Below are 13,924 nucleotides of genomic sequence, written 5' to 3'. Positions count from 1 at the left end.
AATGCTAAATTGTCTTTAAAATGAGCTCAGGTACAACATGTGCCTTTGTTGCTTGCCACAACAATTCATGAAAATTGAAGGTTTTTTTCAAAAACAGGAACTATCCCTTTGAATACTTTTTCATTTTCAAGTCAAATCACTAAGTCACTATGGCTTGACTGGAAACTTGAACTGGAGGAACTGATAAGAGAGTGGAGATGACTCCTGTTTTGGTGGTTGCCTCAGGTGCAATGAGACATCACATTTCATCCCTGCATATATAGATGGGTGATGTGTATCAGTCTTACAGTAGAAACAGACATTTACATTAACTGTAAACGTCTCACTGCTCTGTTTGAAAACAGCCTTTTGTCTCTGACCCTGAAAGGTAAGAACTATTTACAAATTTCATCCTCATTTAAGATTTTTTAATTACTTCAACACAAAATATCGACAAGTGTGACATTTGACTATTACATTTTTTTTTTTTTTAGGATGAAGTGTACTGTGGTCTTTCTTGTGTTGTCCATGGTGGTTCTCATGGCCGAACCTGGAGAGGGTGTTACTAGAATGTTTGCCAATGGTACAGTGGAATCATTCTGTCTTTAACTGGGACATACTTGGACACAAAATGGCTGGAAAAACACTTCCATAACTAAGAAATAAAGGTTTCGCGATCAGATTCACTATGAAATTGTTTGTCAAATGCAGCAGCAAGAGTTTGCTCTTATACAGGACAAGAGAGCATTTGGTTTTCACATTACAAATTACACCTGAAATTTTGACATGATGACACGTTGTGGGGCATTATCTGATCTCAAATAAGTGTGTCAGAAATCAGTGTGTATTGATGACTGTGAACAAGAATGCACAAAACTGATGAATGTCTTTAATGTTCTACAATGTGTTCATAACAAATGTATTGCTCTGCTGACTGCTATGTACTGTTGCACTGCATTTTTGGACATAGTAAAAGTGTTGCATATTTGGTTATACGATTACATTTGTATAATTGTGGTTACATTTTCACGCTTCACATCATCACACTATAGTAGCTTTAATCAGCAGATGCACACTTCAGTCAGCTGGTGCTGAGTAGTATATTTCAGCATCTCCTTCACACTTGATTACCCCTCACATCTTACTTAATTGTGACAGTTTTTATCAGTTATCATTAGTCACTATCTACTTACTCTGGTTATTTTATACTGCAGTACAACAAAGGTTTTTTGTGATGTATGATATTATGAGTTCAGATTAATGAAGCTGTTTTCCTCTCTTGTCTGTTTTATTTAGCTGCAAAGGTGAACCACGAGTAAGGACCTGTTTCTACTATTTGTTTTTTTATATTTCAAAATTATTCAGTGACAAAATATTTCAAAATTAATGTAATATATATGTAACTGTGACACTCACTGTGACATATCTGTAGTTCTTATATGGTAAAGCATTCTAAACTACAATTTTCTCTACCTCCACCAGTCTTATCAGCCGCGACTTGAAGCAGCAGCAAGAGCAGCAACAGGAGCAGCTGGAGCAGCAGCAGCTTGAGAAACGTGCTCAGTTCCTTCGACTTGGCTGAAACGATGTTTTGGATGAAATAAGACGCTTCTTGCGCTTCAAAATGAGAAAGAAAAGTATCTACTAAGTGTGACAACCACTTCTTGGCAATACAAATGTCTTGGTTTAATACATTTCAGATTTTTTAGACAATTTGGTGGATGGTCAGTTGTTCAGAATAAATAAGCATTGCAACAAAACTTTTTCTGTTGTTTTATTTTTGACAGAAATGAAGAATAGGTGAATCAAACCAAGAGAAACATAAGCTGTCACAATAACAGCCTAAGAAAGATAACCAGATACATATTTCTGTATAACCAACAATGTACCCTACTATGATTTTGCAGACATTCATATATGGTTTTTCATACAATACTTTCAACTGATACTATAATAAAAGACATCCCATATTTTGAATTTATTAAGGTAGGTAGAACCACTGAGTTTCTCTTGACAGAAACACCCGCAAAAATCAAACAACATGTGAAATCATACTTCAAACACAGCAATACAATATCTAGTTTATTTCTGAGAAAAGAGTAATATAATCTTGGGGAGTCATTATGTTAAATACCCCAGGTCATAATCCAGGTGAAGTGCCAGCTGTTGTAACTGTGCACCAGTTGTGTACTACAGTTGTAGTGGTATTGGAGAGGTTGGAAGGGGAAGATTGACTAACGTTACCTTCCATTAAGCTCAATGTTTTTATATAATGTTGCTAATCTACAGGCTATAAATGAAGTTTATTTTGACACTTGATGTAGGCTAACACAGTAATAATGCTGGTGGACTTATGCAACGTATAATTTCATGTTTTTCGTGTTAGTGTTGATTACTTAAAAAGTAATTAAAAATAAATCAACAACAAAGCGGCTTCCTCAAAAGTGTGTCCTGACATGACCGCAGCCTGAGAGTGGAGCCTGCACGTTATGTGTTATGTGTATTTCAATAAATAAAGGCATAAAATGAGCGGAATGAAGGACAGCAAAACATTAAATCCTCATGTCATTTTCCTTTACACAACAAATAACCTGATCGTCAGTCAACCATTAGCCACTGTTAGCGTAACTAATTTATTACAAACATCCACATTTGGTATTATCATTCGGTACTTTGTAAACATAACACGTGGTTTAGTCCTGCCAACATAATAGTAACAATGATAATAATGAATTGTATTTAAAGGCACCTTTCAAAGCATGTGGTTGTGGAAGATATGGAATTTTCAAAGATAAATAAATATGAATGTGAATATATAGTGCAATACTACAGCAAATAGCCAATGATGTGTTTGCATAGTTGGTATGAGACAGAGTGTGCTGCTCGGCATACGTGCGTTTTGAGGCAGTGTTTAATGATGGAGACAGTAGCCGAAGTGCGAATGTCTGGTGGGACAGAGTTCCAAAGGCTGGGGGCAGGTCGGCTGAAGGCTCTTCACCCCATGGTAGTTAAGTTGGCACATCGGGCAAAGAGCTGGTTGGCAGAAGATGATCAGAGAGTGAATAAGTTCATAGTGAAACGATAGTGCCAGGTTCTGAAGGATCTTGAAAGTGAGGAGCAGAATCTTAAAATCAGCGGGAGATTTGATAGGGAGCTATTAAAGTTGTGAATGTTCAGTTGTAAATAATTAAATTAATCACAAATGCTCTAATGTGCTGTTGCTGAAAATACTCTCTTGTCTTCTATTAGAGTAAACTGACTGTTGCTGCTGCTGCTGCATTTGATTGTGAACAACATTTATCAGTTACATGTTCTTTTCAAATAAGCGCCAGTAAAAGGCAAAATAATTCCAGTATACTGTGGATGGCACCTTTAATAAGCCATCCATTAAAACCATCAGCAGGTTCAGCCATGAGAACGACCATGGACAGCACGAGAAACACTGCAGTTAACTTCATCCTAAAAAAAGAAATGTAAATGTCAAATGTAGCTGTTGTTTTGTGTGTGTTAAAGAAACTTAAATATCTTAAACAAGGTTGCATTTGAATTCCCTTCTTACCTTTCACAGTCAGAGACAACAGCAGTGAGATGTTTACAGTTAATGTAAAAGTCTGCGTCTACTGTTAGACTGATACCCATCACCCATCTATATATGCAGGGCTGAAATGTGATGTCTCATTGCATCTGAGGCAACCACCAAAACAGGAGTCATCTCCATTCTCTTATCAGTTCCTCCAGTTCAAGTTGTCAGTCAAGCCCAAGTGACTCAGTGATTCGACTTCGAAAATAAAAAAGTATTTAATTTAGAAAGCGGTAAGCTGACAGCTGAGGGGGGTCTGGCTGCAGACCTCCAGCGTCAGGCTGCTTCAGATGCAGGCTCCACTCTCAGGCTGCCTCCAGTGTCAGCACAGGGAAAAACAAACTTTTTGTGCATCTCTTAGAGGACTCCGGCATATACACACACCCTGAAACCACATGTTATGTTTGCAAAGTACCGAATGATAATACCGAATGTGGATGTTTGTAATAAATTAGTTATCCTAGTTATTGTAGTTTATTATAGTTATTATATAAAAACATTGAGCTTAATGGAAGGTCACGTTAGTCAATCTTCCTCTTCTAACCTCTCCAGTACCACTACAACTGTAGTACACAACTGGTGCACAATTACAACAGCTGTCACTTCCATTCTTATCCCTGATTATAAATCAAAAGCGAAGCTGTATGAGCTGCACACACAAACTTTACACTGGTTTGATTTGTTCGGACAGTTTGATGAACTTGCTAGGCAGCTCTGTATCAAACACAGCTCACAATTGATCAACACCGGTATTCAGCAGCCACTTTTTTGAGTTGTCAAATGTAGGTCATGAGTACTCTTCATATGGGTTCAAATATGAATGAAAACGGCTTAAATTTTACATTATTTCCCAGTAAAGATCTTTATTTTATCAAGATATCAAGATGCTTCCCATAGCCTTAGCTGGAATTATTCCAAGATTCAAGAAACTTTATTGTCTATCACATAGTGACAGAAAATTACCTTTGGTTAGGGCTAAAACAACTTGAAAGAACAATCACAAAAACGAGACTCACGTAAAGTCACACAACAGTTCCCTCAATCGGTAAAAGTACTTGTGCAAAGCTATATAAAAAGTAGTGTCTATTTTGCCTTCTTTAAAATGCACATTGCAGTGGGAATAAAAGAGTTTTTGTAAGTTGGCCAGAGTTTCTCTGAAACAGCTGCCTGAAGGGAGGAGCTGAAACCAGTGGTGAAGGGGGTGTGAAGGGTCCTCAGTGAAGCAAACTGCTTTTCTAAACGTGACGTATATTATACAACACATTTCAAAATAATGACTCTTCCTTTCAGTTATTTAATTTTAATTACTTTGTAATTGTTAAAGTATTTCACCAGTCTTCCCCTAGGGTTATTCATTTTCAAATGATTACTGCTACCCATGTCATATTATCCTGATGCAAGCTCATTTATTGTCTTTTGCATTACGTACAGTAATCTTATCACCTGGATTATGTCCTGGGGTATTTAACATAATGACTCCCCAAGATTATATTACTCTTTTCTCAGAAATAAACTAGATATCGTATTGCTGTGTTTGAAGTATGATTTCACATGTTTGATTTTTGCGGGTGTTTCTTTCAAGAGAAACTCAGTGGTTCTACCTACCTTAACAAATTCAAAATATGGGATGTCTTTTATTATAATATCAGCTGTTTTTTTTATGTATGAAAAACCATATATGAATGTCTGCAAAATCATAGTAGGGTACATCGTTGGTTATACAGAAATATTTATCTGGTTATTTTTCTTAGGCTGTTATTGTGACAACTTATGTTTCTCTTGGTTTGATTCTCCTATTCTTCATTTCTGTCGAAAATAAAACAACAGAAAAAGTTTTGTTGCAATGCTTATTTATTCTGAACAACTGACCATCCACCAAATTGTATAAAACAATCTGAAATGTATTAAACCAAGACATTTGTATCGCCAAGAAGTTTAGTAGATACTTTTCTTTCTCATTTTGAAGTGCAAGAAGCGTCTTATTTCATCCAAAACATCGTTTCAGCCAAGTCGAAGGAACTGAACACGTTTCTCAAGCTGTTGCTGCTCTTGCTGCTGCTGCTCTTGCTGCGCGTCTCCAAAGCGGCGGCGGATAGCGCTGATGGAGGTAAAGAAGATGTGCAATGAAAGAAGATGTGCAATGATAATGTTTGTTTTTGCATTATCATATACAATATAAGAAATATTGATATAATGTTATCGCATTTAGTGAAACAGCTATATATATGTTACTTTAACTTTAAAATCTTTTGCACAGCTTGTTGTTGAATAATTGTAAAAAATGATAAACACATAAATAATGAATAAATAAATACACAAATAGTAGGAAAAGGTCCTTACCCGTGGATCGCCTTGCCAGCTGAATAAAACAGAGGAAAACAACTGCATTAAATCTGAACTCTTAATATCATATACACATTGATTTTAGTCTTTACTATGATACATTCATTTGAGATCAGATTAGGCCCTTTTTCACATCAAGGTCACAAACTCTTGCCAAATGTTTGTGAATGTATATGAGTCAAATCTTCATGTAAAAGCACAATTACAACGAAAGAGGCCTTTTAAGATTTACCATAGTTTTGTTTTCGGGCAAGCTCATTTTCAGTTGAGTGCTATGGGCACTCTTATGCTAGCATCAAAATCGCTATTTTTAAAACACTAAGAAGGCTCGACCCAACATGAAACTTTGCTTGTAGTATCACCAGCGTCTCTACAGATGAACACGAGCATTGAGAACATTGTTTGTGTACACAGAGTTTACTAAAAAGAACGTTTTTGAACAACTCATGTTAGTAGCTATATCTTCAGCGTGCCGCCGTCATGGCAGACAAAAAGTATCGATCCCTGAGTGCGACCTAACTGGAAGGCTTGAGGAGCAGTCCACCATTACTCTCCTTCCTGTTAGAAGACACTCGGAGATCGATACTTTTTGTCTGCCATGATGGCAGCATGCCGAAGGTACAGCTACTAATGTGATCTGCATTTATCAGTTACATGAGCCATGTCTTTTTTTTTTCAAATAAGTTCCGGTAAACGGCCAAATAATTCCAGTATACCGTGGATTGCGCCTTTAATTAGCCATCCAATAAAACCATCAGCAGGTTCAGCCATGAGAACGACCATGGACAGCACGAGAAACACTGCAGTTAACTTCATCCTACAAAAAGAAAACGAAATGCTGATGTCAAATGTAGCTGTTGTTTTTTATGTGTTAGAGTAACTTAAAAATCTTAAATGAGGATGAAATTTGTAATTAGTTCTTACCTTTCAGGGTCAGAGACAAAAAGCTGTTTTCAAACAGAGCAGTGAGACGTTTACAGTTAATGTAAAAGTCTGTGTCTACTGTTAGACTGATACACATCACCCATCTATATATGCAGGGCTGAAATGTGATGTCTCATTGCACCTGAGGCAACCACCAAAACAGGAGCGTCCTCCATTCTCATATCACTTCCTCCAGTTCAAGCTGTCAGTCAAGCCCAAGTGACTTAGTGACTTGACTTGAAAAAAAAAAAAAAAAAAAAAAAATGTTTGATTTAGAAAGAACTCAGCTGACAGCTGATTTAATTGTTGGGATTTGCTTCTTTTTTCTTTTTTGTTTTGTTATCAGTGTGGTTACTGGATGATTTGGCCTTTGCTGTGTGATTTAGTGTCATTAGTAATTTATGTTAATTATTAACATTGTCCAAACTAAACAAACATCATTTTAATTGTATATTCCGTTTATGAAATATTCTCTTGGCAACCAAGACACCTTCACACAGATGTCTACAACTCTCTTCTTTTTTGGTTACTCGTTATTTAACACAAGTGCAGTCAGTTTATTCCTGTAGTATGCATTAGTGTTGGTACTGATACTACAGCTTGCTGGCAGCTGTTGAGTTCTGTATGAAAGTCATTAGGACATTTCTCAGAAAACTTCTCTGTGTTCTTGTAACCAAGATTCTCTCCTTTGTCATCAGAATATACAGAAGTACAATATTGAACTTGTATCTGTTGTTTCTGAGATAGTATTCTTCACATCATTACGGCATATAGAAAATCACCCTGTCTGCCAATACTACTAAAGCTGTAGTACACAACTGTTGCACAATTACAACAGCTGGCACTTCCATTCTTATCCCTGATTATAAATCAAAAGGGAAGCTGTATGAGCTGCACACGCGGCCTTTACACTAGTTTGAGTTGTTCGGATGGTTTGATCAACTTGCTGAGGAGCTCCTGTGACTGCTGGCTGCCAACACAGCTTCTTAGAAACTAACGACACTGAGGCTTATCACCAAAATAAGAGGAGACCTGAAACATGTTTGACCTTGGTAGCCTTATTCTGACTTTTCCCCCATTTCTTTGTGGATTTCCATTTACTTAAACAAAACAACCAGACAAGGTATGCATGCTGAAAATAATGTGGGGCCGAGAATGGATCCATGGAGAACACCGTAAATAAGTTACAGAGGAACAGGAATCAGCTCTTACATTAGAGATTCTGCTGGAGAGATAGAAGTAATCTACCTATGATTCTGAATTTGGCGGGAGGACGCTGTGTCATGTGTATCAAACACAGCTCACAACTGATCAACACCGATATTCAGCAGTCACTCAAAAGCAGGTCATGTGTACTCTTCATAGGGGTTAAAATGTGAATGAAAACTGCTTAAATTTTACATTATTTCTTTTCCAGTAATCTTATACTGGATTACAACCTGGGGTATTTAAAATAATGACTCCCCAAGATTGTTTTATTCTTTTCCCAGCAATAAACTAGATATCATATTTCCATGTTTGAAGTATGATTTCACACGTTTTATTTTCACAGGTGTCTCTTTCAAGAGAAACTCAGTGGTTGTACCTAGCTAAAGAAATTCTAAATTTGGGATTACTGTATTTATAGTACTAATTGATTTAATAATAGAAAACAATTTTGAAATGCCTGGAAAGTTATAGGAGGGTACATTGTTGGTTTCTAAATTAAAAATACAAAAACATTCATCTGGTTATTTTTCTTGGGCTGTTATTGTGACAGCATGTGTCTCTTGTTTGATTGTCCTATTCTTAATTTCTACCATAAATAAAACAACAGAAAACATTTTGTTGCAATGCGTATTTATTCTGAACAACTGACCATCCTCCAAATTTGATCAAAATTCTGCAATGTATTTAGCCAAGACATTTGTATCGTCAAGAAGTGGCAGTCACACTTGAGAGATACATTTATTACTTATATTGAAGCACAGGAAGCATCTTGTGTTTTCCAAAATATAACTTCAAAGTGGCCTCCTCAGCCAAGAGAATAGCGTCCACGTTTGTCAAGCTGCTGCTGCTGCTCCAGCTCCTCTTGCTGCAAGTCTCCATGGCGGCGGATAAGACTGATGGAGGTAAAGAAGACAGTGTAGTGATAGTGCTCGTATTTGTATTATCATATAAGAAATATAGATATGATGATATATCACATTGGGTGTAACAGGTTTTTGTTACTTTAACTTCAAAATAAAAAAGTAGTTGTTGAATAATTGTAAAACATAATAAACACATAAATAATGAATAAATGAACAAATAATAGGAAAAGGTCCTTACCCATGGATCGCCTTGCCAGCTGAATAAAACAGAGGAAAACAACGGAATTAAATCTGAACTCTTAATATCATACATCAGAAAAAAAAAAAAAAAAAAAATACTTAGGTGTACACACATTTAGCAGGGTAATACATTTAGTAATGATCATAAGTGGTCACTAATACACACTGATTTTAGTCTTTATATGATACATTCATTTGAGATCAGATAAGGCTCTACTTCACATCACTGATGTGCTGTTGTTGATAACATTTTCTTGTCTTCTATTAGAGTAAACTGACTGTTGCTGCTGCTGCATTTGATTTTGAACCACTTTTATCAGTTATATGGGCCAAGTTTTTTTTCAAATAAGTGCCAGTAAAAGGCCAAATAATTCCAGTATACCGTGGATTGCGCCTTTAATTAGCCATCCAATAAAACCATCAGCAGGTTCAGCCATGAGAACGACCATGGACAGCACGAGAAACACTGCAGTTAACTTCATCCTACAAAAAGAAAACAAAATGCAAATGTCAAATGTAGCTGTTGTCTTTTATGTGTTACAGTAACTTTAAAATCTTAAATGAGGATGAGATTTGAATTTAGTGCTTACCTTTCGCAGTCAGAGACAAAAGGCTGTTTTCAAACAGAGCAGTGAGACATTTACATTTAATGTAAATGTCTGTGTCTACTGTCAGACTGATACACATCACCCATCTATATATGCAGGGCTGAAATGTGACGTCTCATTGCATCTGTGCCAACCACCCAAACAAGGGGCATCTCATCACTTCCTCATGTTTAACTTTGAAGCCCGAGCAACTCAAATTCTAGACTTTTTAGACTTTTAGATGTAAAAACAACTCAGCTGACAGCCTCTTAAATGTGAGGATTTGCGTCTTTAATTCATTTTGTTTCCTTGTGATTGAAATATATACTTTTGTTCAACTGGTCGGTCAAAGTAAACTATACAATCATGTCCTCTTGCTCTTTAGGATATTTTGATTGGCATTATTTATTTTTCTGACATGACTTGTCGTCGCTTTCTGACCCATGTGCAACTGTGTGTTAATTTTGTTAATTTTACGCTGTAGGGCCAATCCGTGCTTCTGTTTAGTATGGAAGGTGAACAAGTCAGTCAGAATGGTTGGACATATTTGATATTTTAAGTTAAATACATTTAACCATATGACGGTCAATGCTGCACTCCTGCAGATAATGCAGAAGTATCTGTTGTTTGTGAGATAACATCCTTCAAATCATCACTGTTTGTAGAAAAAAAAAAACATTTTATATGCTAATATTACTACAATCGTATTACACAACTGTTGCACAACTTCAACAAGTGGCACTTCCACTTTAATACTTGATTATATCTAAAAAGGGAAGCTGTATGAGCTGTGCACGCAGCTTATACACCCATTTATTGTTAGTTAGTTAGTTATTGGAGCACTTGGATCAACTTGCTAAGGAGCTCTTGTGGCTGCTGGCTGCTAACTGAGAAACTAATTACACTGAGGTTCATCATCCAAATGACAAAGTATCAAAAACATTTGAAGTGCTCATACTTTGGTAGCCTTAGTTTTACTTTCCCCCACTTCTTTGCAGATTTCTTCATGCCTAAACAGAAAAATGAGTTACCTATTGTGATTTGATGGCAATGTCGGTGAGCATTAAGACTCTGTATGATGTGAGTGACTGAAACAAAGGCATGCATACTGAAAACAACATCGGGCCCGGAATGGAACTTTGAGGAACACCGCAATTAAGTTAGAGGAAAGGGGGTCAACTCTTGCATCAAAGACTGTATCATCTGTATCAACTGCAGCTATTTCTATCAGTTTTGTTGCTTATGTTGTTTATTTTTGCTGGTGTCTCATAAGTCTTTCACAAGAGAAAATCTGCTCTCATTGGTTCAGCTAGAGAGACAGAATATTTTAACAGAAAAGTCTCTTTACTGGCAGCATAGGCCTATGGAGGAATAGGGTTACACATAGGCAGAGAAATATTTATCTGGTTGCCTTTCTTAGCCTGTCATTGTGCCAGCGTATGTTTCTCTTGGTTTGATTCCCCTGATCTTATTATCTTGTCATCGACAAATCATCATAAAGGAGAATCCAATTTGCGGTCTTGTTTATATCCGAATTCTTGCACCATTCTTGCACCATCCGGTTGTCAGGATACTACTTTGCTCTTGACTGTATGATGTACCAAAAGAAATTACTGTATCAAACATCAGTGTGAGAAAACTTTGTACCACACCTAAGACTATTTCCCCCTGATGCTGCGCGTGAACAATTGTACACATGTGTGTTTGTGTGGTTTATTTGATCTGAACGTGGCAATGACAATGCAAAGTCCTTGCCATATCAGTGTAAACAGCTTGATTAATATCTTGTCACTTCCCCGTCTACATTCCTCTTTCTTGCTACTTGGAGGAACTGAGGGTGAGACGGTTCAAAGCCATAGAAAAACAAGAGGGAAATAGTAACTAAATTATTTTTATCCGTTTTTATGCAAACAGATAATCATTCAGAGGAGCCGTTAATTGCAAGTTTCTCACATTCAGCTATTCAGGCAGGCATTCATGCTGGCAGAGGCTGCCATGTATATGCTGGCCTGCTCATCAGGATCGATTTGGGGTTCAGTTTCTTGCTCAAGGATACTTCGACATGCAGCCAGGGGAAACAGGGAATCACACCAGCGCCTTCCAGATTACCGGACAGCCCACATTACCTCCTGAGCCACAGCTGCACAAAGCTATCATGTTCCACTTTTCCGTCACCAGGGACCCAATTAAATGTGTGCACTGTAGAACATGACCTCAGGGTCATCCATTTCCAAATTCCACCAAATATACAGGCAAATGCCTGCCTGGTCTTGCCCAGTGGAAAAACATAAATAAGTGCAGCGCTGAAAGATTCCCCTAAAATCCTGCAGTAACGGGGCATCTGGCATTAAGTTGGCTTAGAAGCAAGAACCAATATTATGTTATGTGTGGATAAATTGTATCTAAGTTAAATATATATGGACAGAAAATATTGTCTTTTTTATGCACTGTTGCACAGCAAACATTTTTGTTTTGTATTTTATGTTTTCTCTTTTTTGCCATTCTCTGTTCAAACCTGCATTCTAAAGCCTTCCATTGGCTGGAGGCTTTAGGTTTTTGGGTTGTCCATCCGACTTCCCATTTTCAGGGGAAAGACACATCTCAGGAACTTGGGCTCAAGGATGAACTGACTAGATTGTGGTCGTCAAATGTCACTGATAACTTGTGGCCTTCAATTCTTGGCGTTCAAAAAGTGACCCTGATTGCCATGTATTAGGAACCTTTGAGGGAATATCCTCAAATTTTGCTAAAACTTTCACTTGGACTCAAGCAGATAAACATTGAATAATGGTGAACTTCACTGTAACATCGTAATATTCCGCAAAACATTTCTGGCTGTTAATAAGCACCATAGCTCTATAGCAGACAACCATGCAGTGTTAACTGTAGCTCTCTTTTGTCATGTCGCCTCCATCTTTGTACAACAGTTTCCGTTGTCCCATTAGGAGCATGTGAATGACTACTGAGTCACCAGTCATTGGCTGTCGTTCACTGAGGTTGATGATGAAAAACAATCAACAGGCCACAACTGAACTGAAATGTGGAGAGTAACTGTGTAAGATGAAATGTAGACATCGATAGTGTCTGAACTCAATTACAACACATTGGTTTTGTTTACTGGAGACTTTTTGAGGTAAAACCATTTGGTATGGGGTGTGAAAGGACAGATACGTCGGACCTGGTTCCACTCATGTGTCAGTACAGACAGTGAGATATCTAAGGACTGTACGTGATGTGGAATGCCAAGAATCAGTATCTCAGGATGATCCTGACAAACCAATAGGCAATAAGGAGCTACGAGCTGAGGGGGTTTGTGTATGATCCTGGTGTAAGCCTCTCTCTGCTGTCTCAGAGAACTGAGACTCTCAGAAGGACGCATGTTCACGGCATCAGCTAAAATAGAAATTCTCAACGGGCTCCACTTCTCTGCATGTTTTGTCACAATGCTTCACTCCTCACTGTTTCACCTGCTTCTCATCATGTTGACACTTTTAACAAGCCATTCTGACCTGCACTACATTGCACAGTCATAGATATCAGAATAAATGTTTATAATGTAAAATACAGTATTTACAAAAACATTATTCACTTAAATCAACCGTTCCTTGTAGCTTTGGCACATCATTTCAAAGTCCGAAAGAAGGTTGCATGTGAAAAAAAAAAAAAAAATCCAACACCACAGCTAAATGGGGAAGAGCAATTGCATAATCGATTGCCCAAACACACTTTTTATTTGCAGTCATGAAGACTGACCAGAGGAGAAGGAATATGAGGCAATACTTCTTAAGATGCTGCAAAACATTGACCAACCAATTCATCTGACAGCCTCTGGGATATTTTGCTTGGGTTTTTTTTTTCCCCCAGTATTGCAGTTCTCAATTCAGGACAATATGTTTTGCCCCTCACTGAAAATTAAGCTGCTCACAGGGCTCGGCTATACTATACAGTGCTATACATTGGCATGCATCATTAGCAGCTGCAGTTTAATACAGTTAAAGAAAAGCTTATTCCAGTGTAAGTGATATCAATCCACAAAATCTCTGCACTGAAACTACTTAAAGCTACCTACATTTCAAAGGCACAGCAGAGTGATGAGTGATGGGATATCAGGTGATAAATGTGATCAGTTATTGGATCAAGCTGTCAGCCTAAACATGAAATTGATTATTTAAAGTGATTCCTCACACCAATCAATCATT

At 37.4% G+C, this 13,924-nt stretch overlaps 1 protein-coding gene and 1 long non-coding RNA gene across 2 annotated transcripts in view; one reads left to right on the top strand and one right to left on the bottom strand.

The window, feature by feature from the left end:
* LOC119012419 (exostosin-1) overlaps positions 1-13,924 on the top strand; it is a 264,612-nt gene that overhangs the window by 161,128 nt on the left and 89,560 nt on the right. The window lies entirely within an intron of this gene.
* Positions 5,393-6,985, bottom strand: LOC119012421. The gene is made up of 4 exons (XR_005072470.1): positions 6,827-6,985; positions 6,619-6,719; positions 5,900-5,918; positions 5,393-5,657 (listed from the first exon to the last, which is right to left on the bottom strand). It is a non-coding gene; the product is annotated as an uncharacterized LOC119012421 (long non-coding RNA).

Source organism: Acanthopagrus latus, chromosome 22 (assembly GCF_904848185.1).
Source record: "Acanthopagrus latus isolate v.2019 chromosome 22, fAcaLat1.1, whole genome shotgun sequence".
Lineage (NCBI taxonomy): Eukaryota > Metazoa > Chordata > Actinopteri > Spariformes > Sparidae > Acanthopagrus > Acanthopagrus latus.
This window is presented reverse-complemented; position numbering and strand designations above follow the sequence as displayed.